This window comes from Bos grunniens, chromosome 8 (assembly GCF_055505025.1).
Source record: "Bos grunniens cultivar Pamir isolate PY7600 chromosome 8, Bosgru_T2T1.0, whole genome shotgun sequence".
In the NCBI taxonomy this organism is placed as follows: Eukaryota; Metazoa; Chordata; class Mammalia; order Artiodactyla; family Bovidae; genus Bos; species Bos grunniens.
In genome coordinates this window covers 22992288-23020073 of record NC_141172.1, presented here as the reverse complement: position 1 = coordinate 23020073, position 27786 = coordinate 22992288, and the positions used below count along the sequence as shown (strand labels likewise).

Here is a 27786-nt window from a genome sequence, read left to right as displayed (position 1 = left end):
TGCTAAAGGTACTAAAAACAAATAGTTAAAAAGAGGGTGAATCTGGGGAGTGCGATGGGGGGTGGAGGCAGCGAGCAGACGGGGAAGGCATTGCTGCTTTTCCCCCTAAGTTCTTCTCTCCTTGTTTTGCTCCCAACACATGTATGACTCCACTGGAATTTTTTTTTTTTTCCCCTAAACAAGGAACAAAAAGAGAGGAAAACATGGTGGGAACATAAAATTGAATCAAGAATTAGGTTGAGAAGCACACCACATTGATGTGCACATTTGCTGCAGCTGGGCTGCACATTTGGCTCTGAGCTGTGCAGCAGCAGTTGGAAAAGGAACCCCTGGTCAGTGGATTCATGACGCCCAAGATGAAAGCAAACTGATTCTTGGAGAGAATCTAGCCTGTTTAGTCACAGTGAAATTTCTGAAGTCTTTCTGAAGAAAACATGGTGACGTGAGGAACATTCTCAACAACCTTACTGTAACATCACCTTTTCCCACCTTAGTGTGATTCTCAACTGAGATAGTTGGGGTGCACACCCAAGGGTAATTTGGGTAAATAATTCCATGGGAAGTCAGCTCCCTGACTGATCTAGGGATAGACTTTAGAATATTTGGAGGAGATGTTGTTTTGAAATAACATCAGTGTTAATTTTAATTTTTAAAAATTGAACTTCTTGCCATTGAGCTACTGAATTACTAGGTGACATTGAACTTGAAACTACTTTCTAATGAGCACCTGGATTACAACTAATCAGTGTTCTCTGTTGAAATTTATTCACGTACGTTGAGATTTTATGCATGACATTTATCTATGCAAACAAAGCACTATTAGAAACACAACCTAATATATGTATACATGTGTCCTGTGCTTCTCTCTGGGCATGGAAGCTGTGTTCCAATGGTGTCTTCAGGTGAAACAGCCTTCTAAGTGAGATGGTTAGATTTCTAGTTCTTCAGCAATTAAGTAACATTGCACAGAAACTATCTTTATAGTAACAATTATAATTTTAGTATTACAAAAGAAATGTGATTATTAAAATGCAAATACTAATATAAGAAAAAGAACTTAAATCAACTGTTAATAGCATTAACATTTGAGTTTTTTCAAATGTTATTAGCATTTGAGTTTTTTTCTGTGTGTATACATAAATTTAAAACGTTGTAGATAAACTCTTATAGAATTCTCTTAATACAGTGTCTGTCTTTCCATGCCATTAGACATTCTTGAAAAACTTCAAAGTCTGCTTAATCCATCATTTTGGTATATATTTGGGTTTCTCATCCAATTTCCTACTGTTCGACACTGATTTTTAAAAACATGATGTAGAAGCTCAATTTTTAGGATTGAATTATTAGTCCCGTTAATATGTTATTTCCCCAAAGAAAATCTGAGAAAACTGAGAGATTTTAAAGAGGAAAAAAAAAATTTTAAGGTCCCATTTGACTTTTATGAACAGAATTTTAAGGGTACTATTAACATCCCAGTAGTTTGACACTTTCTTTCATTTTTGAGAGAAATTTTATGGTCCTGAATAGGAGTGTGACTCATTAAAATGCCTAAGGAGTTAACTACAGACCCTGAAATAGTTTCATATTTTTCAATATTATTGGTTAGGCAAGAAACTAAAACCTCACCTGGACCTACAAGTCTCCAGTTTTCTTTTCCTTATTTTGACACTTAGACGACCAGGAAATATGACTTCCCCTGGTTTGATCCTCTAATACCCTGCTTTTCCAATGGTTCCATGAATCCTTGGTGTTTTTATGACCTGGGCTGAGATGTTTTACACCTAAAATTCAATAATGCATGTTTTTTTTGAATTTCCAAGGAAAAAAAGGTACCAGGTAGAATTTTCTCATCTCAAAGTTTTCCCTCCCCAGATCTTAAAACTTTGGCATCGGCCTCAGCTTGTCTCCTTGAGATTGCTTACCCAGCTTAGGAACAAGCAGCCATCAAATGGTAATGGGAAATGGAAAAACTCATAAGGAGCTTGCTGTGTCTAATCCTGGTAGATTTTTTAAATGGACATGACTGCTTATGGCAGATCATAGAGCTAAAAAGGTAGATGGTAAATGTGTCCTACTAGTAATCTTGCTTCTGGATTCTAGTTTATGTAACAGAACTGACTGTATCAGCATATTTCTGGTCTCCTGAAAGGTGTATGGTGCCACTTACATTCTCTGCCCTTTAAGCCTGAGGACTAATGCAGTAGATAGAACATCAGCAGGCAGCCCTTAGTAATCTATTAGGGTTTCCCTGGTAGCTTGGTGGTAGAGAATCTGCCTGTCAATGCAGGAGACCTGGGTTCGATCCAGGGGTTAGGAAGATCCTTCCTGGAGAAGGAAATGACAACTCAACTCTATTCTTGCCTGAAAAATGTCCGAAGGACAGAGGAACCTGGTGGGCTGCAGTCCTCGGGGTTACAAAGGGTCAGACACGACTTAGTGACTAAACAACAACTTAGTGAATTACAGCTATGCTAAAAATCGTGACTTCTGCCAGAACCCTTCCCCAGAAAGTCCTGGCACACCCAGATAAAATGCTCCAGCTCATCTGGTGTTTTGCAGCAGCACATGCCTGCGACAGTTTTTCTCAACCCCAGGCTGTAACAATAGCACTTAAATTGAGCACTTCTGCCAGCTAGCGCTTCTCACAACACCCCTGGGAAGGGTGGTGGCGCTCCCATTCCCATTGTGTCCACGGAAGTGGAAGGTTAGAGGGTAAGAAACTTGTCCACGGCTGCAAAGTTCTAAGTGCCACTCTGTGCTTTGTTTCCCTCTGGGGCTTTTCTTTGGCTGCTGTCAGCTCCTGTAAAGGTGATAGTGAGAGGCGTCTGGTACCCTGTTGTGTGGGCAGCTGAGGATTCTTGAGTAGGGCATTTGGCATTAGGAAATAACAGCTCAAAAGAGAGGCAAGAGGCTCTTGCTGACTGTTATGTGTGAGACTTGCTACTACATGGCATCCTGCATCTCTATTTTGTGGGGAATTAATACTGGGGGAGGGAGGGTACTTTTAAGGACACTGTCCTACCTTAGTGGCCGACTTCATACCTTAGTGGTGGATTCCACTGCTAATGGCCTTTTTGATGGCTTAGTCGGTAAAGAATCTGCCTGCGATGTGGGAGACCTGGGTTTGATCCCTGGGTTGGGAAGATCCCCTGGAGGAGGGCATGGCAACCCACTCCAGTATTCTTGCCTGGAGAATCCCCATGCACAGAGGAGCCTGGCGGGCTACAGTCCGTGGGGTCGCGAAGAGTCAGACATGACTGAGCGACTAAGCACACATCCGCTGCTAACACCTCTCTGCTCTGTGCCCTTGGTTAAGTTGTGTCTTCTTGCTGGTCCTTGATTTTCTCACTTGGGGATTTAGGAGCTTGGGCTAGATGAGCGCTCATGGTGCTTCCAGTCCACCCCGCCTTGTATGCCCCTGTGACCCCCTGCCCTTCAGGATATTGTGGGGGTCTGTGAGTCCTGCTGTGTTTTTCTCAGTGTCTCTCTGGGTTTACTGTGTCAGTGAGTCTATAGCTTCAGTTTTGAGGCATTGCTGCCACAGGGCTGCTTATTCCACTCCCACTCAAGGTGTGAGAACTTAAGAAATGGGGACTTTACTTGGGACAGGCCTTCTTTCCTTCAATATCTGCTCCTAAGGGTGCTCTGTCAATGCTCTGTCTGTTCAAAGCACTGGCTGGCACATACATGAATCCCAGTGTGGCTTTTTGAACAGCCAAACGCCACAGACAAAAAAAAAAAAAAAAAATGGGAAAGCCTCTCTCATTTTTTATTGTGTTCCTGGCTATTCCAAGAGTCATTTCCTTTCCTTTCAGGGAGATAAAGAGACATATATTATGTGGGCAGAAGATGCTGTGTTCTGGTCAATAACGCAGGCCACGGAGGTCAATGGCTTTAAGCCAAGCCTGGCTGAAAGCTGCCATAAATTTTCAAAGGTGGGGAGGAAGATTTAGAGACTGATGTAGACTGGCTAAGAGGAGAAAAGACACTGGGCATAAATGACCCTCTAAAAAGGAGCAGAGTATCAGTCCCATAAAATCCTACAGCAGTCTATACAGGGTCCCTGGTATGGGGAGAATTTTGCCCACCCAAGTTTTACTGTGCAGCAAAGACAAATAAAAAGAGATCTGAAAATAAATCTCTGAGGCCAACCTGTCTCAGGAGACTGAAACTTGAAGCCTTCTTCTCTGATTTCCTGACTCATCAGCATCTTTAGTGTTGATGAGCTGACTCCGAGCTTGATGAGACAGCCCCATAAAGCGCCCATTTTGCCTGGTCTTAACTTGTTTCACCATCCTCCTCAAGGCCTACTTTTGCAAAAGAACTATATATTCAAGCTACCCAGCCCCCCAAACCACACAGCAACACCTGCTTTAGAAAGCCACTGGGTTTATTTGCCAGGTTTTGTAGATGATAGAGGGTGTCTGTCTCTGTATGCATGTAAAAGAAGGAATTGTGTTGTGAAAAGGAGGGATGGTTTCACCCATTCTAAACACATCTGGGCTAAAATGCAGCATTTGTAATTCCATACTAACTATAAGCACATGATCGATAATTTTAATAAAAGTTACTGTAGTTATCATATATAACAAGATACTGAATATACCTGCTGTAAAATTTTCTGTTGCATAAAACACATGATAAACACAGAGGAGTACTGACAAGGAATCATTACTAGAAGTTTGATCCCTTGAGGGAGCCTTTGTTGGAGGCTGTGTGTCTGTATAGGCACACGTATGCATGCTCATGTATACAATAAAGATTTCTCTTGAAAGCTAAATATGAGAATGTAGGATTTTAAAAGAATAATTACTTTAGCAGCTTTCAATCTTACTTGGTTTTATTTACTACTCTAATTCTTCCCTTCAGTTGGCATTTTGCAAGCCCTACATAGCTCAGAATAGCTTTTTAAGCCTTACACATGTTTTGTATCATTCTGTCAACCCTCTGAGAAACTAAAATTCACTAGGAGTAAATATCTTGTTTGATAACGTTTAGTAGCAGAGTTGAAGGGAAAATAATAGAAAACTTGATATTGCCTTTATATGTGACCATGTCCCTTTTGAACCTATTGCACATGTTAACTCATGATCCTTCCAGCAAGTCTCAAAGATAGATACTATCACCATTGCCATTTTATAGATGAGCAAAGCGAGGTGCATAGAGGTTAAATGACTTGCCCAAGGTCATATGGAGAGTCAGTGGCTGATTCAGGATTACAGCCAGCTGATTTCCAGGCCACTAGGATGAATTTGAAAGGGAACTGTATCTGGAGTCACATTCCAGGCTGTGGGCACATTTATATTAACTGCAAAAGCATATGGGAATTTCTTAGGGGAAAGAAATGGACAGCTTAACATGGTTCAGCAGCATATTTCGTTTTTAATTTAACCTAGCTAACACAATCACCTTGTCAGTGGAGTATTTAGGAGTAAGAAGATATTTATAACCAGATTGCCTAAAGTGCCCTAAGGCCACCATTTATGTCCATATGGGCGCTGTGCCCAGGAAGACGCGTCTGTGTCACAGAATTCCTACTTGCTCCAGAGAAGCATTTAGACACAAGAGAAAGTGAAGCCTGTCTCGCTGCTATATCTAGGGCAGCAGTGTCCAGGATGTTTACAGCGTCCCTCCAGGCACTGAGGAGCCAACAGAAATGTGAGGTTGTAAATAAAATTCACTGTCTTGTCTGCTGGCAGGATCCAAAAATGGCCCCAAATCAGCTTTCTAGAGAAATCTAGAAATCAGAGAGTGAATTAGACCTAGAAATAGGTCCTTTGAGAAGCTTAAGAGATTATTGATCTTTTTCATGGGAGTCTTGGAATATTAAAATATAAAAAAAGATGCTTACATGGGGGTATCAACAACTGTGTATTTTCAGTGATGACATTTACCTGATTAATGCTTTTAACATATACTCCCAGTACAGTGCACTACAAATGTGCTACCCACAAATAATTACAGGACATATAAAAATATTAATTTATAATATTCTATTGGGGGTAGGCTCTATTAAAAGGACACTCATTTAAAGTTGTATAATGAATGCCCTCTTTCACTGTATTAAAAAGAACAATTAAACCTGGGCTTTCATGTACTCACTCACCTCTAATTACTTTCTACCCTGGAAGAATTTTATTCCACAGTTACTGTTCCAGCTATCTTTCATAACCTGCTCCCTGGAGGGAAGTTGGAAGAAGAAGAACTATTTATTTTCATTATATCTCTTACATCCCTTTTCATTAGTCTTTTTTTTTTTTTTTTGCTATAATTCAAGCTATTTCTTTATTGTTTTAGAGTCTATACAGTATTTTCTAGCCCTGCAACTGCTCAAAACACAATTAGTTGCTAGCAAGCATCTTACTGAAAGAAACCTCAAAAGTGCATCTGTGCCTCTGCTCTGAAAATAAGTAAGAGAACACTTTGCAGATGATTCTCTTGGATGTATATATACTTGTATATTTATATTATATACTTTGGCTGACCCAAGAGACAGAATGGTATTATTCCCAATGTTTCCCAGTTTCTCAAGTAAGAAAGATACTGTTCCCTTTTATAAAACCTTTAAGTTATTAAAAGTTAATGTGTTTTATCCACTGATATTTGAAAGCTACCACTGAAACCTTCATTCACCCATCAAAGCTACGAGGTTCTAGTTGGTGTAAGACACTGAGCTAGAGATTGGGAATACAAAACTGATCTTTTTTTTTTAAAAAAAATCCCTGCCTTCAGGGAACTTAATTTTAACACCACCTTTTCTTAGGAATTTAAACATTAGATGACTTAAAGGAAGGGTGAAAAAAAATTGAGAAGGAATGAATTGGAGCTGCCAGAATAGGCACAACTTCAAAATAAGGCTTAATATCTGAAAGGATATTTAGTTCACAATATGATCTTCTCATTAACAGGAGTGTATTTCAAGGTAGAAACGCAATTTTCTGCCAGTGTTAGGCTTCCGCCACATCCATATGGGACGGTGCCTTTCTGAAGTGTCCCTTTGTTTCAGCGTTCCTTTGTTTCTATGAGACCATGAGGCATAATGTTCCCTGCAATATAATGCACATGGAGGTGTCAAAGAGAGGAGGTGAGTTGGAAGCTAGAAATCTCTTTTCGCTTATACTCGTCCTCATCTGCTCATAGGTGTATGTGTGTGATATAACTATATACATATTTGATATATATGTGATTATATATATGTGTGTATGTGTATGTATGTATGTATGTATATATGATAGTTATAGAGGGGGAAAAAAAGACCATTCCTAGTTGCTGGACTTAAAGAGTCTTTTAGTCACATTTCCATTTGGAGAAAAAAGTTGTCCAATTTCTGTTTGATTCACCCTAGCCTATCCCCTCCGTACTCCCTGTATGGAAGAACTGGTCTTTCTTCACACATATCCCTTTCATGCATGCAGAGGGTTCTGATCAGTCAAATCATACACATCTAACTCAGCTGCTTTCTTTGAATTAAAAAATCAGGACACCAAAATCAGAAGATTAGCATGTTGAACACAGCATTGAGTTGTCACAGACAAGCATAAAAGACTTTAAATTGCAGACTTGGCTATGACAGTTTCATTTGCGATTTCTCTGAATCAGGGACAAAATGCCTTTGCTTTAATAAGAAAATGCTGGCACGACCAGGTTCTTCCAGTACTAACAGAAAGGGTGGAGGGGTATGGGAGGATGGGAGGTGTGCAGAGAGAGACAGACAGCGAGCGAGCAGCAGGTGTGTAGAAATGGACCCCCTCACGTAAGAACAATCAGTGCCTGCAGCTGTTCACCAGACTAAACTCCACCAATCACATTTTACATCTATTTTTCCTTTTTTTCTTTTTCATGTTCATTGCTTCACGTGGTTGAAACCAGAAGTGAAAAGGAGCAATTTTGGTGTTATTGTAGAGGGTGGACCACAGCAATCATGTCGGTTTGTGGAATGCTTAGTAAATGCCAGACACGAATGAAGCAAGTTATACAGATGATTGTAAGGAATCCCCACAGATCCTTTTGAGTTCATTGTTACTACCCTGATTTTGGAGATGAAGAAAAGGAGGCTCAAAGAGATTGAGATGGAGGCTCAGAGATCTCACAGAAAGAGGCAGCCAATATTTCTCCAAAGCCCTCATTTTGAGTTCTCAGCGTTCAAGTAATTGGTGCTAATTGAAATGGAGGTGTCGTCCCATTACTGTAGAGACAGACTGGTTTTGTCCATATGTCCCTTGAGGCTAGGACAGAAAGAAAGTCCATCTTTCACACTGGCTGCAGCCTTAGAAGTGGCCTGAGAATGCGAGGATTGTTAGTGGTTGGAGAACCTCCCACCCCCTCCACGAAGCGTGAGAGAATTGTCACTCTGCGTGATGGTCCGTCTCAAAAGTAAAACTGCAAGAATTTTAGATTTTCAAACTTACTGGTAGTCAGTGGAGAAAATTGGTTGGAATGCTCTGCTCTCTCTCCCCTCCCTTCTCTGAAGCCTCATTTGAGTGGCTCATATCTGACCATGAGCAAAGGTGGCCATCCTTATTCCCCAGCTTCTCCTGCCTCCCACTTCCTGAGCAGTATGATAAGTAAAACTGCTCAATAGTTTAAGTGGAGTACTAATTAATGAATCTGATTCCTGCTTGACACAGGCTCATTTTTAACCTGGTACACTCATTAAACCTCTGCTCCTCATTTAGCCACGGATGACCAGAGTATCATAATTTCAGCTAAGTGCGCTCAGTGATTTAATGGGCCTTGAGTTTCCCACATCCCTGTAGTGTTCCATCTGAGCAGCTCAATCAGTATCGTTAGGAGTTTATTTAGTACAATGAGAGATCTCTCTGATCTATCCTAAATTCAACCAAAGCCTTGAAAGAGGAATGAAAGCAAACCACTGGCTCCACGATTTCAAACAACCCATTTTGCTTTTAACCGTAAATCAGCCACGGGGTCTGAAATGCAGACAGTTTCCAGACAGACCAGGTCATCTCCTGAGTTAATGAGAAAATTCCTGCTAGGAACAGTTTCCACCTCTACCAGCAGATGCCAGCACCTCCTCTTCTTGGATAAGAAAGGGCCCAGGGGTTTGGTCTCCACTCCACACATCCTGAGATTTTTAAAAATAAAGACAGATTAAAAGCAACAAAAACAAACACACGCCCCCACCCCCAAAGGTTATTCCATATCTGCTTTCATTCCCAGTTCCTGCCCAGTGAATCACATCCCAGGGAATTCTCAGAAAGAGCTATCTGTTTTGTCATTGTTGTTACTGCTGTGTTTGTGTGAATGTGGAGATATTTAATCAACCACTTCCCTCTTCCCATACAGAAGAATTCTCAAAGCTCAAACAGGCCAGGGTGAGTTGGATTCCAATTTTAATGGGTTCTCATAAAGCCCCTGTCGATTGCAAGTACCCAGTAAGTGTTTTATAACAGTGACAGCTTTGCAAATACTGTAACATATGTAACTTGGATTGGGTCAATACATGGCAGGGAGATCAGATTGTGAGATGGTCGAGCTGTTCATTTTGGCTGTCTTTACAATCAATCAGCCAGACCAACTGAGCCTGCAGTGATACTCACTGATTATTGAGAAAGGGAAAACAAATGGATTGGCCACGCTGCCCGCTAAAGCCTCTTCAATCGCTAAAACCTCTGTCAATATACAGACAGGTACCATCTTTTGGAAACCAGTTATTAGTAATAACTCTCAGGTCCACCTAAAAGCAAGGCCACATTTTGACTACAAAGGGGAAAAAAAAAGATTAGTTCAATTTACTTAAAAATGTTTTGTCTGATAGATTTTGCAGCCTGACCTGTTTCAGAAACCCAAAGTGTATAGACGGCGGTGCCAGGCCACAACAGTGCTTTCTGCCTCATCCCAGCTTGCTTCTCTTTTTCTTCTTTGGGTATCTTCAGCCTTTGTGCTTAATTCAAAAGCTGGTAAAAAGTGCAATAGCCTCAAATATATTTCACAACTGGAAGATAAAATGGCTTATAAAAGATCCAGTTTCCAGGGTGAGATGCAGGACTTGTAAGCCCTTTCTTATAACCTGCACAAGTGACTGGATGTCGTCAGCTACCACAGATCTGCACAGCTTTCTTTGCTTCCAGCCAGCTCATCCGTGGCTGCTAGTGGAGTGAGTGCATTGTGTGAACTGCCTAATCCAAATCTCTCCAAGTTGCTAGGTTTAGGCTGAGATGTTCCAATAAAAATGAAGGCAGCCTCCCAGTCTCTGCCTAAACTTGATTCAAATCACATCAACTTAGAATGTATCACTTTCACTGTATTTTCTTCAGGGACTGCTCCGTCTATAATAGAGATAAGACACCAAAAAACTAGTTATCAACATTTTCAGTTAGAGAAAGAGGAAAAATTAATCTAAATAATTCAAGGACCATATTTCCAGCTTCTCTGAGTTTCCTTAAGGATCAGGTAGAGATTGAGAGGAGATGGGCCACTGACAAAATGTGACGAAAGAAAGATGCAGAGGGGGAACTCGGATATTTAAAATTCTTGTATTTTATTCATCCTAAGGTACTATTTTTAGGCTGTGCAAGAATGGATTCCCTCTTTTCCATTTAATCAGATTTTTGGAGGATCAAGTTAAGGGAGATGACTTAGATGTGAAATGGGTTTTTCTAGACCCAAAGGAAGAACTGTGCAGGTCAGCAGAAAATGGAGGGAAGGGAGAGATACTGTATTAGCTCACCCTTAGAAGAAAGATGATAAAATGTGATGAAAATCAGAGGCTTTTCAATCTACTGTGGCAGAAACTAAATTTTCTCACCAATTTGGAGATGTGTGTGTGTTTAGTCGTGTCTGACTTTGTGATCCTACGGACTGTAGCCCACCAGACTCCTCTGTCCATGGGATTCTCCATGCAAGAATACTGGAGTGGGTTGCCACTTCCAGACCTGGGGACTGAATCCTCATCTTCTGAATCTCTTGCATTGCAGGCAAATTTTTACTGCTTGATCCATTGGGGAAGCCTACCAATCTCCTTTAATCCATTAAAAGACTTTTTTATTTCAGTGATAGAACCTCTTGAGTTTTAGCTAGGTGTTGGTCCAGTTGGAAACTACGTTTCCACACCTTCCTTGCAGCTTTGGTGTGACTTCATGACCAAGTCTGACTAATGAGCAGTGTGCAGAAGTGATGGGTGACTTCTGGTCATGCTCTCAAAAGGAAGCTGCTTGCTCTCTGCTTTTTTTCTCTCTTTGCAAAGACTGGAATGTGGCTGTGTTGATGGGGGTTCATTTCAGAACAAGTAGAGGAGGGTAATCCCTAGTGGATGCTGAACAGAAAGAAAGCACCATCATCCTTGGACCACTTTGTGGTGCAGAACGAGCCTGCACCTCTAGACTGCCTGCTTGCTTGAGTGTTCACAAGAGAGGTGGTTCAGTGTAGTGCCTTGCTATCCAAGTGTGCTCCTTAGATCCTCAGCAGCACCTAGGAGCTTATTAAAAATGCAGAATCTTGGGCTCCATCTCAGTCCTGCTGAATTATACATTAAAAAAAAACAAAAACTCTTGACAGTCTGTATTAAAGTTGAGAAGCATGGTTATGTGGCTAAAAACATAGATTCTGGAGCCAGATCCTGAGTTCAAATCCAAATCTGTGACTTAATCAGCTGTGTTACTTGGGGAAAACTACAGAAAGTCTGACTTACTTTTCTCATCTGTAAATTGGGGATATTAATACCTCCCTCACATATTATAAGTATTATATCAGTTAATATATGCAAGTAGGTTAGTATAAAGCTATATACAGACTTATTATTATTACGAAAAGTTAATTGCTATCTTGCTTTGAACAATTTGGTCACTGATAAAGACATCAAACCAACATCTTAAATTCATCTACTGTTATAATGAACTGTGTGAAGATTTGGAGAAGGGTAGAAATTGTGTCAGTTCTTATAATTAGAACAGCCATATATCTTGGGTCTTTCAGGATGATCTTACAAGAAAATGTATTTACATTCAACAAGTATTTGTTGAGCACCTTCTATGTGTCAGGCATTTTTCTAGGTGCTTTGGTGAAGAAACCTGGAAAAAAATTCCACCTTCAGGAAGACTATATTTTAGTGGAACAGATGGAAGTGGGTGGCATGGAGATGGGAATCATCTATCAAGTTTAGATCTCATTATCAGGTTGTGGCTAAAGTGGTGTTTCTTGATTACTAGTTTGGAAAATTTACACACCGTAAAAAGAGGAAGTGAAAAATACTGAAACCTCCTGAGGATTATGAGGTTGTGGTTATTATATCTGTCTAGGCTCTAGCAATATGTGAATCGTGAACTTTCAGATGTTCAAGCTGGTTTTAGAAAAGGCAGAGGAACCAGAGATCAAATTGCCAACATCTGCTGGATCATCGAAAAAGCAAGAGGGTTCCAGAAAAACATCTATTTCTGCTTTATTGACTATGCCAAAGCCTTTGACTGTGTGGATCACAATAAACTGTGGAAAATTCTGAAAGAGATGGGAATACCAGACCACCTGACCTGCCTCTTGAGAAACCTATATGCAGGTCAGGAAGCAACAGTTAGAACTGGACATGGAACAACAGACTGGTTCCAAATAGGAAAAGAAGTACATCAAGGCTGTATATTGTCACCCTGCTTATTTAACTTATATGCAGAGTACATCATGAGAAACACTGGGCTGGAATAAGCACAGGCTGGAATCAAGATTGCTGGGAGAAATATCAATAACCTTAGATATGCAGATGACACCACCCTTATGGCAGAAAGTGAAGAGGAACTAAAAAGCCTCTTGATGACTGTGAAAGAGGGGAGTGAAAAAGTTGGCTTAAAAAAGATCATGGCATCTGGTCCCATCACTTCATGGGAAATAGATGGGGAAACAGTGGAAACAGTGTCAGACTTTAGTTTTCTGGGCTCCAAAATCAACACAAATGGTGAGTGCAGCCATGAAATTAAAAGACGCTTACTCCTTGGAAGGAAAGTTATGACCAACCTAGATAGCATATTGAAAAGCAGAGACATTACTTTGCCAACAAAGGTTCGTCTAGTCAAGGCTATGGTTTTTCCTGTGGTCATGTATGGATGTGAGAGTTGGACTGTGAAGAAGGCTGAGCACTGAAGAATTGATGCTTTTGAACTGTGGTGTTGGAGAAGACTCTTGAGAGTCCCTTGGACTGCAAGGAGATCCAACCAGTCCATTCTGAAGGAGATCAGCCCTGGGATTTCTTTGGAAGGAATGATGCTAAAGCTGAAACTCCAGTACTTTGGCCACCTTATGCGAAGAGTTGACTCATTGGAAAAGACTCTGATGCTGGGAGGGATTGGGGGCAAGAGGAGAAGGAGATGACAGAGGATGAGATGGCTGGATGGCATCACTGACTCGATGGACGTGAGTCTGAGGAACTCTGGGAGTTGGTGATGGACAGGGAGGCCTGGCGTGCTGTGATTGATGGTGTCGCAAAGAGTCGGACACGACTGAGCGACTGATCTGATCTCTGATCTGACCATTATCTTCATTACCTCCAACCATAGTTTGGCCCAGGTAAATAGCAGGGAGGGAACACAGCTCCACCCAGCAACAGAAAATTGGATTAATGATTTACTGAGCAAGCCTCACCGATCAGAACAAGACTCAGTTTCCCCCTCAGTCAGTCTCTCCCACCAGGAAGCTTCCATAAGCCTTTTATCCTTATCCATCATAGGGCAGACAGACTGAAAACCACAATCACAGAGAACTAACCAATCTAATCACATGGACCACAGTCTTGTCTAACTCAATGAAACTATGAGCCATGCCATGTAGGGTACCTAAGACGGATGGGTCATGGTGGAGAGTTCTGACAAAATGTGGTCCACTGGAGAAGGGAATGGCAAACCACTTCAGTATTCTTGCCTTGAGAATCCCATGAACAGTATGAAAAGGTCTCTCATACATCAGTGGTTAATATGATTTAGAGTGACTATAAATTAAAGCAGTACAGAATGATAAGCTTTGCCCTAGTGTTTCTCAAGATCCAAGTTTATCTCCAGCTCCACCTTCAGTTTAACAAACAAACCCCTAAATACAAAACATTTCCTATGGTAACGTAAAGGGGAACAAGACACCCTCTATCCAGAGTCCCTGGAATAGAAAGAGCTCTAGAACCCAGTAGGCATGAGCATATTCTATTATGAGATTATTGGTCTCCAGCAATTGTTCCTTCTATCACTGGGTTATCCATCTTGGGTGGCTTGAATGTTGCTGGATCCTCCGCCACTCAGGTGGCCTAGATCAGAGCAGCTCCATTGGAGAGGGCTTCTTTGTAGGCCTGGAGTGTTCTTGCTCAAAGAAGCTCCATGTATCTGAATTTGTGTCCTTATGCCTGCTTGCAACATCCATGGCACTGGGATTGGGCTGGGGAAGTCTGTGGAAGAACAGAAGTATAACAGCCTTTGGGTTTCTGCTTAGAGGATGGGTGAGGGGTGCTGCTAGGGGTGGTTTGGCATGCAGACTGCTTCTACTCTTTTGTTTTTCCTCCACTGTGTAGTTTGTGACATGATTTTGCCACTTGGGCTTCCCTGGTGGCTCAGATGGTGAAGAATCTGCCTGCAATGTGGGAGACCCAGGTTCAATCCCTGGGTTGGGAAGATCCCCTGGAGGAGGGCATGGCAACCCACTCTAGGATTCTTGCCTGGAGAACTCTATAAACAGAGGAGACTGTTGGGCTACCGTCCATGGGGTTGCAAAGAGTCGGACACGACTGAATGACTCACACTAACACTTCTGCCACTTGAAGGTACTTATCACCCTCTGTGGGAAGATCCTTTTGGAGTGTACAGCCAGCACCTCTCAGCCCTGCCTGTTGTTCAAAATGCTGAGTGCTCTCCCCGATATGCTTTATGATCAGAGAACTCATGATAACATGGGTAGCTCTAGACTTTACCACCTATCCACATTGTCAATGCTATAGGGTCCTGGCAGTGGAGGGCATAACTGGTGTCTCCCCAGTCTATCTTGGCAAGGTTCTGATACTTGCACCCTGGAAACACTGGCTTCCAGGGAGTACTGCCCATAACTGAAGGAAGAGGAGACATTGTATAGAGCTCCTGAGGGCATTGTCATGACTGAATGCCTGATAGTAAGTACATCCTGGTGGGGAGGGTCATCTTTCCTGGAGGCCCACTAGGCTCAAGGGCAGACCCTTGGGGTTCTCTCCAAGCCACTGGAAGACCAAGATCCAGGTGGTTTAACTGTATAGAATTCCAGAGTCCCTTCAACCCCAGTGAAATGTGATGATCCTGCTCACAAGGGACATTGTCCTACTGTCCACATTAGCAAAGCTCTTCTAGAAGAGTCTATCCAGAGGTTCTGTTTCTCTGCCACAGTGGGGCTCCTTTGGGCTGAGCTCCAGTGCTAGAAAGCTGCAAAGACCGGGAAAATGATGTCCAACGGACGTGGTGCAGTTGGAACCAGGCCATGGTGTACTGGCCATCAAATGTGTTTGGGCCTCAGGCACTGATCAACATGCGGTGGCTAAATTGAGAGTCAGACTCCAGCATTAACTTTGCTCTTGAAGAGCCAAGTGACATTGGGGTAAAACAGTATCGCTGAGCCTGAGTTTCCTTATCTTAGAAAATGAGGATAAAATACCTGCTCTGTCTACTTCGCAGAATTCTTATAACATCAGACAATTCTTGTTCTCATTGGTTTTATGAAGCAGTGGAAGCATAAGTGTGTGAAATAAAAGAAAATGTGTGCGAAAATACTTTGAAGTTCTAAGGGGCCCATAAATGTAAAAACAACTGCTTTTGACTCAAATAGTAAATCCAGGCTAAAGTGTCATCATTTTTATGTTCAATTAAAGTCAACCAACATTTTTGAGGCCCTGCTTTTGTACTTGACCCCTTGGGAAGGAATGTTAAGTGGTACACACACACGTTAGGTATGGAAAGGCGATTTTCCTTTGGCAAGCTCCCTGCATCTCAAAGCAAAGATGTGTGGCAAAGAATTAGAAACCAGTGTCCTGGAATATGGTGGCTTTCCCCGCCTAAGAACCACACTTTTATTTCTTGCTAATCCACCTCTCATTAGAAATGCATATAGGAAAGAAGAGCTGGGTCCCTTAGCTTAGGGCTAGAGACAGTGGACAGAACACAGGAAGAGAATCAATGGTGGACAGCAGGAGTAGAAAAGAAAAGTAGGGAGCTGGGAATTGGGAAGGAGAAAAGACAGTGTACAAAGAAAATCAGTCCTCCCAACTGTGGCGTGTGAGGAGAAGGAGCCAAGCTGTGAAGATGGATAGTGAGGACCTCAGATTCAATCAATCGAATGCCAGGTGGATAAGGCTTTAAAAAAAATGAGGCTATTATCGCTGAAGTTCATTTGACAGAGCTTATGTGTAAGAGTTAAGTGATGATCACTCTTGTCTAAAATCATAAAATGAGGTGCCAGTGTGATTTATCACTCTGCTTGTCTAATAAACCCCAACTTTAGGAAGCATCTGCAAATTTGGATCTGACTCTAAAAACTCTTGGTATGTCATTGCTGATTAGCCCATCTTTGGCATATAGTAGACATTCAATAGGTGTTGGATAAATAAACTGGACCATTGCAGACCTACCTAATTTATGTTTTCATGAGGTTGGAAGATTCAAAGCTAGAGAAAAGTACATTTCCCTCCTTATCCTTTTATTTCCTTGAACATGAGACTCTCAGTTAAGACCCCCTCCAGTCTATGTACAGGTCTTTCTCTAGTTACGATGGGATTATGTCCCAAGAAATTCACTGTAAGTTGAAAATGTCATTAAATCCCCCAAAATTCACTTAGTACACTTAACCTACTGAACATCAGAGCTTAGCCTAGCCTTAAACCTGCGTAACACACTTACATTAGCCTACAGTTGGGCAAAATCATCTCTCACAAAGCCTATTTCGTAATAAAGTGTTGAATAGCTCATGTAATTTCTTGGATACTGTACTGAAGGTGAAAAACAGAATGGTTGTGTTTGTGTCATTCATCCTTGTGATGGTGTGGCTGGTTGGGAGCTGTGGTTCAGCCGCTGCCGAGCACAAGAGTATCACACACAGTCTGGGGAAAAGATCAAACTTGAAAGTTCAAAATATGGTTTCTACCATCATAAGTTGTTAGCGACTGTCTGTAGATAACTTAATAATTGCTAGTACTTATTTAATGGTTTTTTTGGGCACATGTGTGTTGAGACATTCACATGATCTCAGTCAATCCTTGCAACATAAATGAGCACATAATTATGGTACTTAAAAGATGGAGAAAGTAAAATTCAGGGAGGCTGCCTTTAGACAGGGTTAGTAACTTGGCAAACGGAGAAGGCAATGGCACCCCACTCCAGTACTCTTGCCTGGAAAATCCCATGGATGGAGGAGCCTGGTACGCTACAGTCCATGGGGTCGCTAAGAGTCAGACACGACTGAGCGACTTCACTTTCACTTTTCACTTTCCTGCATTGGAGAAGAAAATGGCAACCCACTCCAGTGTTCTTGCCTGGAGAATCCCAGGGACAGGGGAGCCTGGTGGGCTGCCGTCTATGGGGTCCCACAGAGTTGGACATGACTGAAGCAACTTAGCAGCAGCAGCAGCAGCAGTAACGGCAAAAGTCACACATAGCTAGTAAGTTGCATATGGTTTTCTTTAATTATTTAGTAGAAAGGACACTAGGAAGTTGATCTTTATAACCACCTTTGTCTGAGTGGTTTAGGGTCAAAAGAAAATGTGTACAGTGTAGGTAAGCTATCACTGAAGCCTGAACACTGTTGGCAGTGACCTTAAGAGCAGATGGAGTGGCTCAGGCAGAGGCTTTCAAATGCTTTTCATGGTAACCAGAATAAGAAATGCATTTTACATTTTAATATATACACACACGTGCACACGCACACATGCATGATCACACATCATGCTGATACACATAATTGAAATAAAACTTTCACTAAGCAGTGCGTCACCATCACTATGAAGTGAAAGTGAAGTCACTCAGTCGTGTCTGACTCTTTGCGACCCCATGGACTGTAGCCCACCAGGCTCCTCCATCCATGGGATTTTCCAGGCAAGAGGACTGGTGTGGGGTGCCATTTCCTATGTGTGATGCACACTAATATTTTCTGTTCAATTATCTTCTCTTCTGTTATATTCTGTTCTATTCCAGTGTTTAAAGGGCTCGTTAGGACACAATTACTTGACCTCACTATACACTAACAGGTTATGATATGCAGCTGGGAAACCCCTGAGCTAGAAAGCAATAAACATAGTAGAAGGAACATGGACCTTTGATGCAGACATTGTGGGGCTTGAATCCTAGGCTGCTCTTCTATTAGCTGTGTGGGCTAAAGCAAGCAGTGCCTTCTGTGAACCTTCTCATCCATAAAGGGGGGATAATAACATTTACTTCAAAGGGTTATAGAGAAGAATGGGCAATGAATATAAACACCGACTGTAGCACCTAGCATGTCCCCTAGAAGGATGGTGACAGCTGTGAAACGATGCACTGAAGAATGTAGAGTGCTGGTCCTAGCACCAGCTATCAGTGTGAGTTTACATAAGTAATTTCTTTAACTGTCTCTCTAACTCATGCAATTCCTCTAAGTGTCATTATATTCATCTTAAAAAAAAAACTGGGAGAAATAGTAGTACCTACCCCACACGGTTGTTTCAGAATTAAATGTGATAGCATATGAAAAACTCAGCACAGGGCCTGGTGCTTAGTACATGCTCAATAAGCTATTATTGGCTGTAGTAGCTGTTGAACAAATATATCTATTATTACTGTCCATGTAAACCTAGTCTAAAGTCCCCAGACTAGGTTACAATATCTGTTTTGATGATACAGACTCAGGATTGTGTACATACATATGCATATGTGTGTGTATGAAATCAGAACTGCTGTTTACTTTTTTTTTTTTTAACCAGTATTTTCTAGAGGCCAAAACAAACCTGACTGCAGCAGAGGAAATCATTTTAGTAAAGAAAGGTTAGCTCCAAATTGGGTTCACTCTCCTTGTTCTTCTTTTAAAGTATTTCCACAAAATCCAATTTTTGACTTGACATTAAAGGCTTATTTTCAGTGAGCAGACTTACACACACACACCCAGAATAAAAAAGAAAAGAAAGAACATGACTCTAGACACTTACATAGTGGGAAGTGAATTGAATTCAGAGGTCAGCTAAAGAACTCTGTGTCAAGGCCCCCTGCCCAAAGCCTTACTCCCTCCCACCTGTGAGGCAGCCTCAGGGGATTCATGCTCTGTGTAATCCCCTCCTCCTGTTGGGTGACTTACTTCTAACTAAGATGACAAGGTGAAAAACACAGTGTGTGACTCAGAGAGCAGGTCAGAGGAGCAATGTGATATTGCCCCTCTGTCTTCTGAATCCCTTGCTCTGTGAGAAGCCAGCTGCTATATTGTGCCCAATAGAAATTTCCATGTGACAGAGATGACTGAAGGCAGGAGGAGAAGGGGACAACAGAGGATGAGATGGTTGGATGGCTTCACCAGCTCATTGGAGACGAGTTTGAACAAACTCCAGGAGATGAAGGACAGAGAGGTCTGGCATGCTGCAGTCTGTGGGGTTGCAAAGAGTCAGACAAGACTGAGCAACTGAACAACAACAACTCATGTACGTGAGATTGGAAGCTGATCCTGCAGCCTGTTCAAAGACTACAGTCTCAACCAATAGTTTGACTGTGACTTCACCAGATACCCTGAGCCAGCATGACCCACAAAGCTGCTCCCAGATTCAGGACTCTCAGAACCTGAGAACTAAATAACTTTTTTCAAGGTGCTAAGCTTTGGAGATAATTTGTTGTGTAGTTAGTGACCCACACTACCCTTGAATCTTGCTTCCCATTGCTTCTCTGTGTTACATCAGTCAGTTCAATATTAATTCAACAATTCTCTCATTCATTCCATGAACCTTTATGAACCATTCATTGTGTGTTAGGCAATGTAATGACCTTCAGATCCTAACTTGAAGGAGCTTACTGTCCTTACAGTGGTGGGAATATAATGAGCAGACTAAAAATTAAAAGGCAAGTGGCATGCTAAATGCTACCATGTGGTTTTCTTTAGAAGGCTTTGGGAACTCAAAGGAGGGAATGAGGACTTCCAGCCTGACCAGATGAGAACAGGATGAAACAGGAAGGGAATGGCACTTCAGCCTTCATACCAAGGTGTGGTAGCTTTTTAATGGGTCACTGTGGCCAGGCTGACTACATCCCCCAGAATTCCCTTTCCGCACTTTTATTTAGGATGGGCCACAAAGGAGATTATTGCTGCAGGCAGAAGGGAAACAGCAGCCAGTCTGTGGTGTATACATGTTGATGCTGATCAGCTAACTCACTTTGTTGGTGTGAAGCGAGCAGCTGGGCCTGCAGTGTCTCTACCTTCCTCTTCGTACTCCTTTAGCTTATTCTGACTTCTGTCTTTGGTGTGTATGTCTAGGGATACTCTCATCACCAAAGTGAAAGGCAAGAGCATACAGGGTTTCAGCCCTTCTTTGTTTTGGGGGTGTCAGCCTTCTTGCCTGTTTGAAGCTCCAGTCTTGGCTGTGAAGACAAGCAGCCTAATAGATACAGTTCAACCACCACAGATATTGTATAATCCAGTTCCCTGTGACAGATATGAGAGAAAATGTGAACAGGTGAAATGAGAAAAAGCATTCAAGGCAGAGGGAATAGCATGAACAATATGGAAGTGAAAGGTAGGCGTAATAACCACTGGCACGGTATTGGTATTGACCAATCAGAATAAATGCTGGCCCAAGCACTGACCAGTCAGAATGAAGCAGGGTCCTCAAGGGGCCTGACTGCGTCTCCTTCAGTTACTAGATTATGGAGACTATTTGAGAAGTCTGGGTGGTTCTTGTGGTTGTGAAGGCATTTGAAGGGTCTATCAGAGATGCAGTCTTACCAACTAGAATACAAATGTTTTATTGGTCTAACAACTGGTATTATCATACTGGTGCATTCTAGCTATATGGCCACTATGAGAAAATATGTGGGGCAAGTGTGATGAGGAACAAGTTTTTCAATGTGACTTGGCCATTGGCTGGCTTGGTATGTAGTTTTCAACCCCAGTTAAGTCAATGGAACTCATGAAACTGATTTAACCGGTTGTGTCTTACGTGGCCAGAGTCACAGTAACTATTAAAACTGTTCTGCGGAGAAATGGAATTTAATCCAGTGATAGAATACCAGGACGCTATTTCTCCACTCAGTGAGGGTTCATGAAACAGAAATTTTAGGCTCTGTTCTGCTGTTGACACATTTTATATTAGACAAGTCACTTACCACAACCCATCCTGCAGCCAGAAGGTGGTGACTTTATTTGGTCTTTCCTGTCTGTGATTTTCTGGAGTTCTGGAATACATTTCCATTCTTGAAAACTATAGCCAATGTGCCCTTCAATTCTGGAGCAAAGATAAATTTCACCCAAGAAGCAAGCTCTGTTTTTCACTGTCTCATAACCAGGATCTGGCAATTATTTCTCATGAGTTGATCCATCATTGCCCTGCCTTCTCAAGAGAGCGTCACCACTGTGCTGTTTTCCCTCCTGTTGATTAATCTCCCAGCAAACCACTTACCAGGTATTCCTTTTATACCCTGTATGTCCCCTGGTTCTTAGAATGCCTTTATACAGCAGATGCCTAATAAATACTTATTTCATGTATATTTTGGTATATTCGGTATATTTTCCATCTGCAAATTAACGTCAAGCAGGACTTTCTAAACTGAAATGTATAAGGTTTTTGGATTGTGTATAGCTCTGTATTGTCTCAGTCTCCTTTCTACTAGCATGAATAATTAAGAATAGAGTTGGACCCCCATGTGTGCATGTCCATAATAGTATTTGTGAGCATATAATAATGGTGTAGGAATTCAGTCTTCTTTCTTCAAGAGAAAAGACAGCCTTGTTCAGTGATGAGTTAAGTAAGAATAACAAAGAACACTTCAGTGTCCTTAAAGCCAGTGATGTCTCTTAGATAAGCTCAAACTATCAGAAATTAATATTTGTTATTAAAAGAAGTTCCAATTGTAAACAGAAAAATAATATGTCGATACTGAAATACTTTAAATAGTCCTCCCATTGGAGAGTTAGGACAGTTGGACTTAATTTGCCCACATTTGAAGCCCACCCTCACTGATAAACATGTCACCATTGACTCACTGTCATTTTGGGAAATGAGAAATATAGGTTGAACCAGTTCTAGGGAAAACTAAACAGGAAAATATTGACTATGGTTAAAAACAAACTTTGAAATCTAAACGAAAAGTGGATATGCTGACTAACAAATGGTAATGTTTGAATGCAATTGCTAAGAATTTGGGATTTTGAATACAGATTCTTTCCTCTCAAGCAATTGAATTAGTAGAAAAAAATTAAAAAAAAAAAACAAACCAGAAATGACTAAAAACAAAAGTCTAAAGGCTTTTAAAATTACTACAAAGCAAGTTTTCTTCTTAACCCTGGAAAATTGTCCTGAAAATGATGAGATGGGTTTTGACCTTTTCTGCTTGTCTTGTTTTCCTGTTTAGCAAATATATACTTAATTATATCTGAATATACTTACTGCAGTTAGAGGTGAAAAAAATGAACATTTTAGCATAACTTTATGAAGTATACCAAGCAAAAGAGAATAAGAAGAATTTTTCCTCTCCAATCTATTTCTCTGGAATAACCATAAGTTGTTCTATTGTTATTGAGCCATTTTTCAATACTTTACCTTCCAGCATCAGCATGAATAAATTTCTCCTCTTGTTGTAGAAAGGAATTTATCATTTCCTTTATCTTTCTTAATCACATCCAATTCTTCAAGTTCATTTATTCACTTACACATGCTGCTGCTGCTAAGTCGCTTCAGTCGTGTCTGACTCTGTGCGACCCCATAGACGGCAGCCCACCAGGCTCCCCCATCCCTGGGATTCTCCAGGCAAGAACACTGGAGTGGGTTGCCATTTTCTTCTCCAATGCATGAAAGTGAAAAGTGAAAGTGAAGTTGCTCAGTCGTGTCCGACTCTTAGCAACCCCATGGACTGCAGCCTACCAGGGTCCTCCATCCATGGGATTTTCCAGGCAAGAGTACTGGAGTGGGGTGCCATTGCCTTCTCCATCACTTACACATACAACTTGGTGTATATGGTTCATAATTCTTAGCAAACTTCCCATTCCCCAATAGAAAAAGTCTCAATCTATGCCAGTACTCTTTAGTCAGAATTGGCCTTCTGCGTCCGTATTTTGCCTGCTGTCAGTTCCGTTCATGAAAAGCACCACAGAAGCTTTATTCATGATCATTCTGAGTCATTTCTCTACCATGGGGGCAGCTCTAATGCAATTTATATTTAGTTCTTCCTATGCTTCTAGTTCTTTACATCAAGCCCTCCTGTTAGTGGTAAGGATAAGTGAGCCAATTGGAAAAGGTTTTGAACCCTTAGTGAATTTCATCCTAAAATATACCAAAATGCTATAATCTGTATGCAATTTTCATTAAGAACTTCCACCACCTGCTTGCTGAAGCCACAGCACAGCTCCACTCATAATCACCACGCAGGGGGCAGCATTAGTTAACGTCATTAGACAAATGTTGAGGTTTTCTTTTGCGTGTTCATTAGCACCAGGTGGCAAGAAACTGCTAGACATAGGTGAGGAATTTGGGGAGGGGGTGATTGAGGATTATGCATCATTTAGTCACTCAACTTTCTGAGCATCCTTGAAAAACCAAAGAGACTAATAGAGGAGTAATTTTCTGTTTTTTTTTTTTTTTTTTTTTTCAGATACTTCAGGATCAGTTCTGGTTTCCAAATAGAGGGTGATTTTTACTAGCTGGGGCATAAGGCAAGTCACTTAACCTCTCTGTGTCTCAGATTCCTCATCTATAAGAACAGGGATGATAATTTTATCTGTCTCATAGGGTTGGTATGAAAATTAAATGTGTTAACACAGATAAAGCATTCTGAATAGAGCCTGGTTACTGCAGTCATCATTACCATCATCATTTGCTAACTCTGCATTAACATCGTTCATGTATACACACTGGGGAGCCCACAGTGCCTAAAATAGAATTGCAGAGAATGATCTGACTGAAGCACAGCAGCTTCTCTTGTCCTTTCGTTTCTAAGCCTACGTTCTTGGAGCACTTCCTAAGTGCCAGTCATTATGCTAAGTTCTTTGCAAACATTTTCTCATGCAGACCTCACAACAAGCCTAATAGGATAGACACTATTATAATTTCCATTTTATAGATGAGGAAATTGGAGAAGTTAGTTTGTTTATAGATTATGATCCACAGAATCTAAGAAGAAGAGAATGGACTTATTTGAAATTAACTTTGTTTAAGGTGTTGTATGGGCTTCTCTCATGGCTCAGACAGTAAAGAGTCCGCCTGCAATGCAGGAGACCTGGGTTCAATCCCTGGGTTGGGAAGATCCCCTGGAGGCGGGCATAGCAACCCACTCTAGTATTCTCTGGAGAATCCCCATGGAGAGAGGAGCCTGGTGGGTTACACTCCATGGGGTCACAGAGAGTCAGGCACGACTGAGGGACTAAGCACGTGCACAAGGTGTTATATAATAGGGATTCCCAGGTGGCTCAGTGATAAAGAATCCACCCACCAAGCAGGAAACATGGGTTCAATCCCTGGGTTGGAGATCAAAGCAGTCAATCCTAAGGAAAATCAACCCTGACTGCCATTGGAAGGACTGATATTGAACCTGAAACTCCAATACTTTGGCCACCTCTTACGAAGAGATGACCTATTGGAAAAGACCCTGATGTTGGGAAAGATTGAAAGCAAAAGGAGAAGGGGGCAGTAGAGGATGAGATGGTTAGTTAGCATCCCTGACTCAATGAACATGAATTTGAACAAACTCCAGGAGATAGTGGAGGACAGAGGGACCTGGCATGCTGCAGTCCATGGGGTCACAAAGAGTTAGACATGACTGAATGACAGAACAAAATCCACATGAAGGAGTTAAGGTTCAAAGAAGTTAACAACTCCAGCCAAGTTCACACAGCCAGTTGTGATGAGCCAGGACCAGACTATTTGCAGGAAAACTTGTCTCTACAATGTGCTGCTTTTTATCTTACTATTATTTCACATAATTAATAGATCTCTTAAAGCATGAAAATACTTAAACTATGTATGTATTATTTTCAAAAAAGCAAGAGAGTTCCAGAAAAACATCTACTTCTGCTTTATTGACTATGCCAAAGCCTTTGACTGTGTGGATCACAACAAACTATGGAAAATTCTGAAAAAGATGGGAATCCCAGACCACCTGACCTGCCTCCTGAGAAATCTGTATGTAGGTCAGGAAGCAACAGTTAGAACTGGACACGGTACAACAGACTGGTTCCAAATAGGGAAAGGGGTACGTCAAGGCTGTATATTGTCACTCTGCTTATTTAACTTATATGCAGAGTACAGCATGCAAATGCTGGGCTGGATGAAGCACAAACTGGAATCAAGATTGCCAGGAGAAATATCAATAACCTCAATTATGCAGATGACACTACCCTTATGGTAGAAAGCGAAGAACTAAACAGCCTCTTGATGAAAGTGAAAGAGAGTGAAAGAGTTGGCTTAAAGCTCAGCATTCAGAAAACTAAGATCATGGCATACAATCCCATCACTTCATGGCAAATAGATGGGGAAATAATGGAAACAGTGAGAGACTTTATTTTCTTGGGCTCCAAAATCATTGCAGATGGTGACTGCAGCCATGAAATTAAAAGACACTTGCTCCTTGGAAGAAAATTTATGATCAGCCTAGACAGCATATTAAAAAGAAGGGATATTATTTTGCCAACAAAGATCTGTCTAGTCAAAGCTATGGTTTTTCCAGTAGTCATGTATGGATGTGAGAGTTGCTCTATAAAAGCTGAGCACTAAAGAATTGATGCTTTTGAGGTGTGGTGTTGGAGAAGACTCTTGAGAGTCCCTTGGACTGCAAGGAGATCCAACCAGTCCATCCTAAAGGAAATCAGTCCTGAGTATTCATTGGAAGGACTGATGCTAAAACTGAAGCTCCAACACTTTGGCCATCTGATGCGAAGAACTGACTCATTGGAAAAGACCCTGATGCTGGAAAAGATTAAAGGTGTGAGTAAAAGTGGGCGGCAGAAGATGAGATGGTCATGAGTCGGCATCACCAACTCAATGGACATGAGTTTGAGTGAACTCCTGGAGTTGGTGATGGACAGGGAGGCCTGGCATGCTGCAATCTTATGGGGTCACAAACACATGACTGAGTGACTGAACTGAACTGATGCATTATTTTCAGAGCCAGCTGGCTCCAGCTTCTTCAGCAAGGAATTCATATACTTAAAAGGAAAATTAATTGAAGGGAGTAAGACACTTGGGTTGGTTTTTTAATTTAATTTAAAATTAAGAACAATTGTTTTAAGTGAGCAACATCTTAAGATGACATTAAAAGCATACCCCAGAAGCCACAAATATGATAATAAAAGGTTTACAGTGTTTGTGTTACCAGACATTCTTCAATCCAATTTTTTCTCCAGCATTTATAACTAGCATGAATCTGAGAGAAATTAAGAACAGTCTTATTTCAGCTCATCTAAAACTTGTGTTTTAAACCTGAATTCCTGTAGGCTGGGAGGAAAGGACAATCCCTCTTTCTGCATCTGCCATGCCCATTGCTCTCCACACACCCCCACCCACCGACCCACACACACACAATTACTTTCTCATAAAGAAATCTACTCCCCCCCACATCTATTCTTTCAGCTTGCACTCCCTCCCCCAAATCTCTCACTTCAAACCTAAACTTCAGAATTTGATTCAGTGACATTCTGTCAAGATCAAAGTCAGATGATAATTTCCATGAAAATCAAAGTAATTTCAGTCTTCCTCTCTCCCTGAAAGCCTCGGTCTCATGCCAGTGAAACCCTAAACATTCCATGTTCCCCCTTGTCCTCAGGATGAGACCCCACTCTCCCTCTTCTTTCTTCTGAAGTCTCTTCTTTTCAAGTATCAATACATTACTGCTTTTCTGCAGAGATGAATCTGAAGCCGAATGTTTCTGCAAACAAGATTTAGCTTCTTTTAGTCCATCTCTGACTGGCTCTCTTTCTCTCTCTCTCTCTCTGGGGTAAGCCATGGCTGTGAGACTTGAGGCTCAGGTGAGAATAAAGGACCAAGAAAGGGTGGGGGAGAAAGTTAGAAGAAGAGGAGATGTAGTGGGAATATAGGAAATTGCGATTAGTGACTTTCTGTATGTCAGGTATCATTGTAGGTGTAAGAAACATTTTATAGATGAGCAGCCTCAAACTCATACAAATCATTTCAAAGTTTCAAAGTCAAAGTGTTTGTAAACAGCCTAGTTAAGATACTAACTCCTTGCTATCCCATCCCAGAGTCCAGGTTTTATGCAAAAGTATGAGGTCAGTTACATAAATGTGGGGAGGACTGGGAGGGTCTCTATGCCCCACCACCATCCCACCCTTACACAGGGCTGGCGACTTCTTCCACACATCTTTAGGACGAATTATCCGAATGACCTTGGGTATAACAAATAAAGGGGCCAAAAGCAACTGCAGGCTAGAGTTTGGGCAAGAACCTTGTCCTCTCTCATTGCCTTATCCTCCCTCCATATGTAATCATGTATGTGCTCAAGTAGCTTGTGCAAGATGGCTGAGGAAGTTCTGATTTTCATCTTAAAGTAGAAGGGACCTTTTCTGAAACAACTGATGCTTTCCAGGAACCCTCCCACAAAGTCACTAACTGGAGAGTTAACTGATAATAGTAGGACTTCTTGTTTCCATTGGACAAAGAGGTCACTGTGGAAGTTTCATGCA

At 41.5% G+C, this 27786-nt stretch overlaps 1 pseudogene; it reads right to left on the bottom strand.

Moving 5' to 3' along the window:
• Positions 1 to 13968: 13968 nt before the first annotated feature.
• LOC147366835 (putative monooxygenase p33MONOX) overlaps positions 13969 to 27786 on the bottom strand; it is a 58253-nt pseudogene continuing 44435 nt past the window's right edge.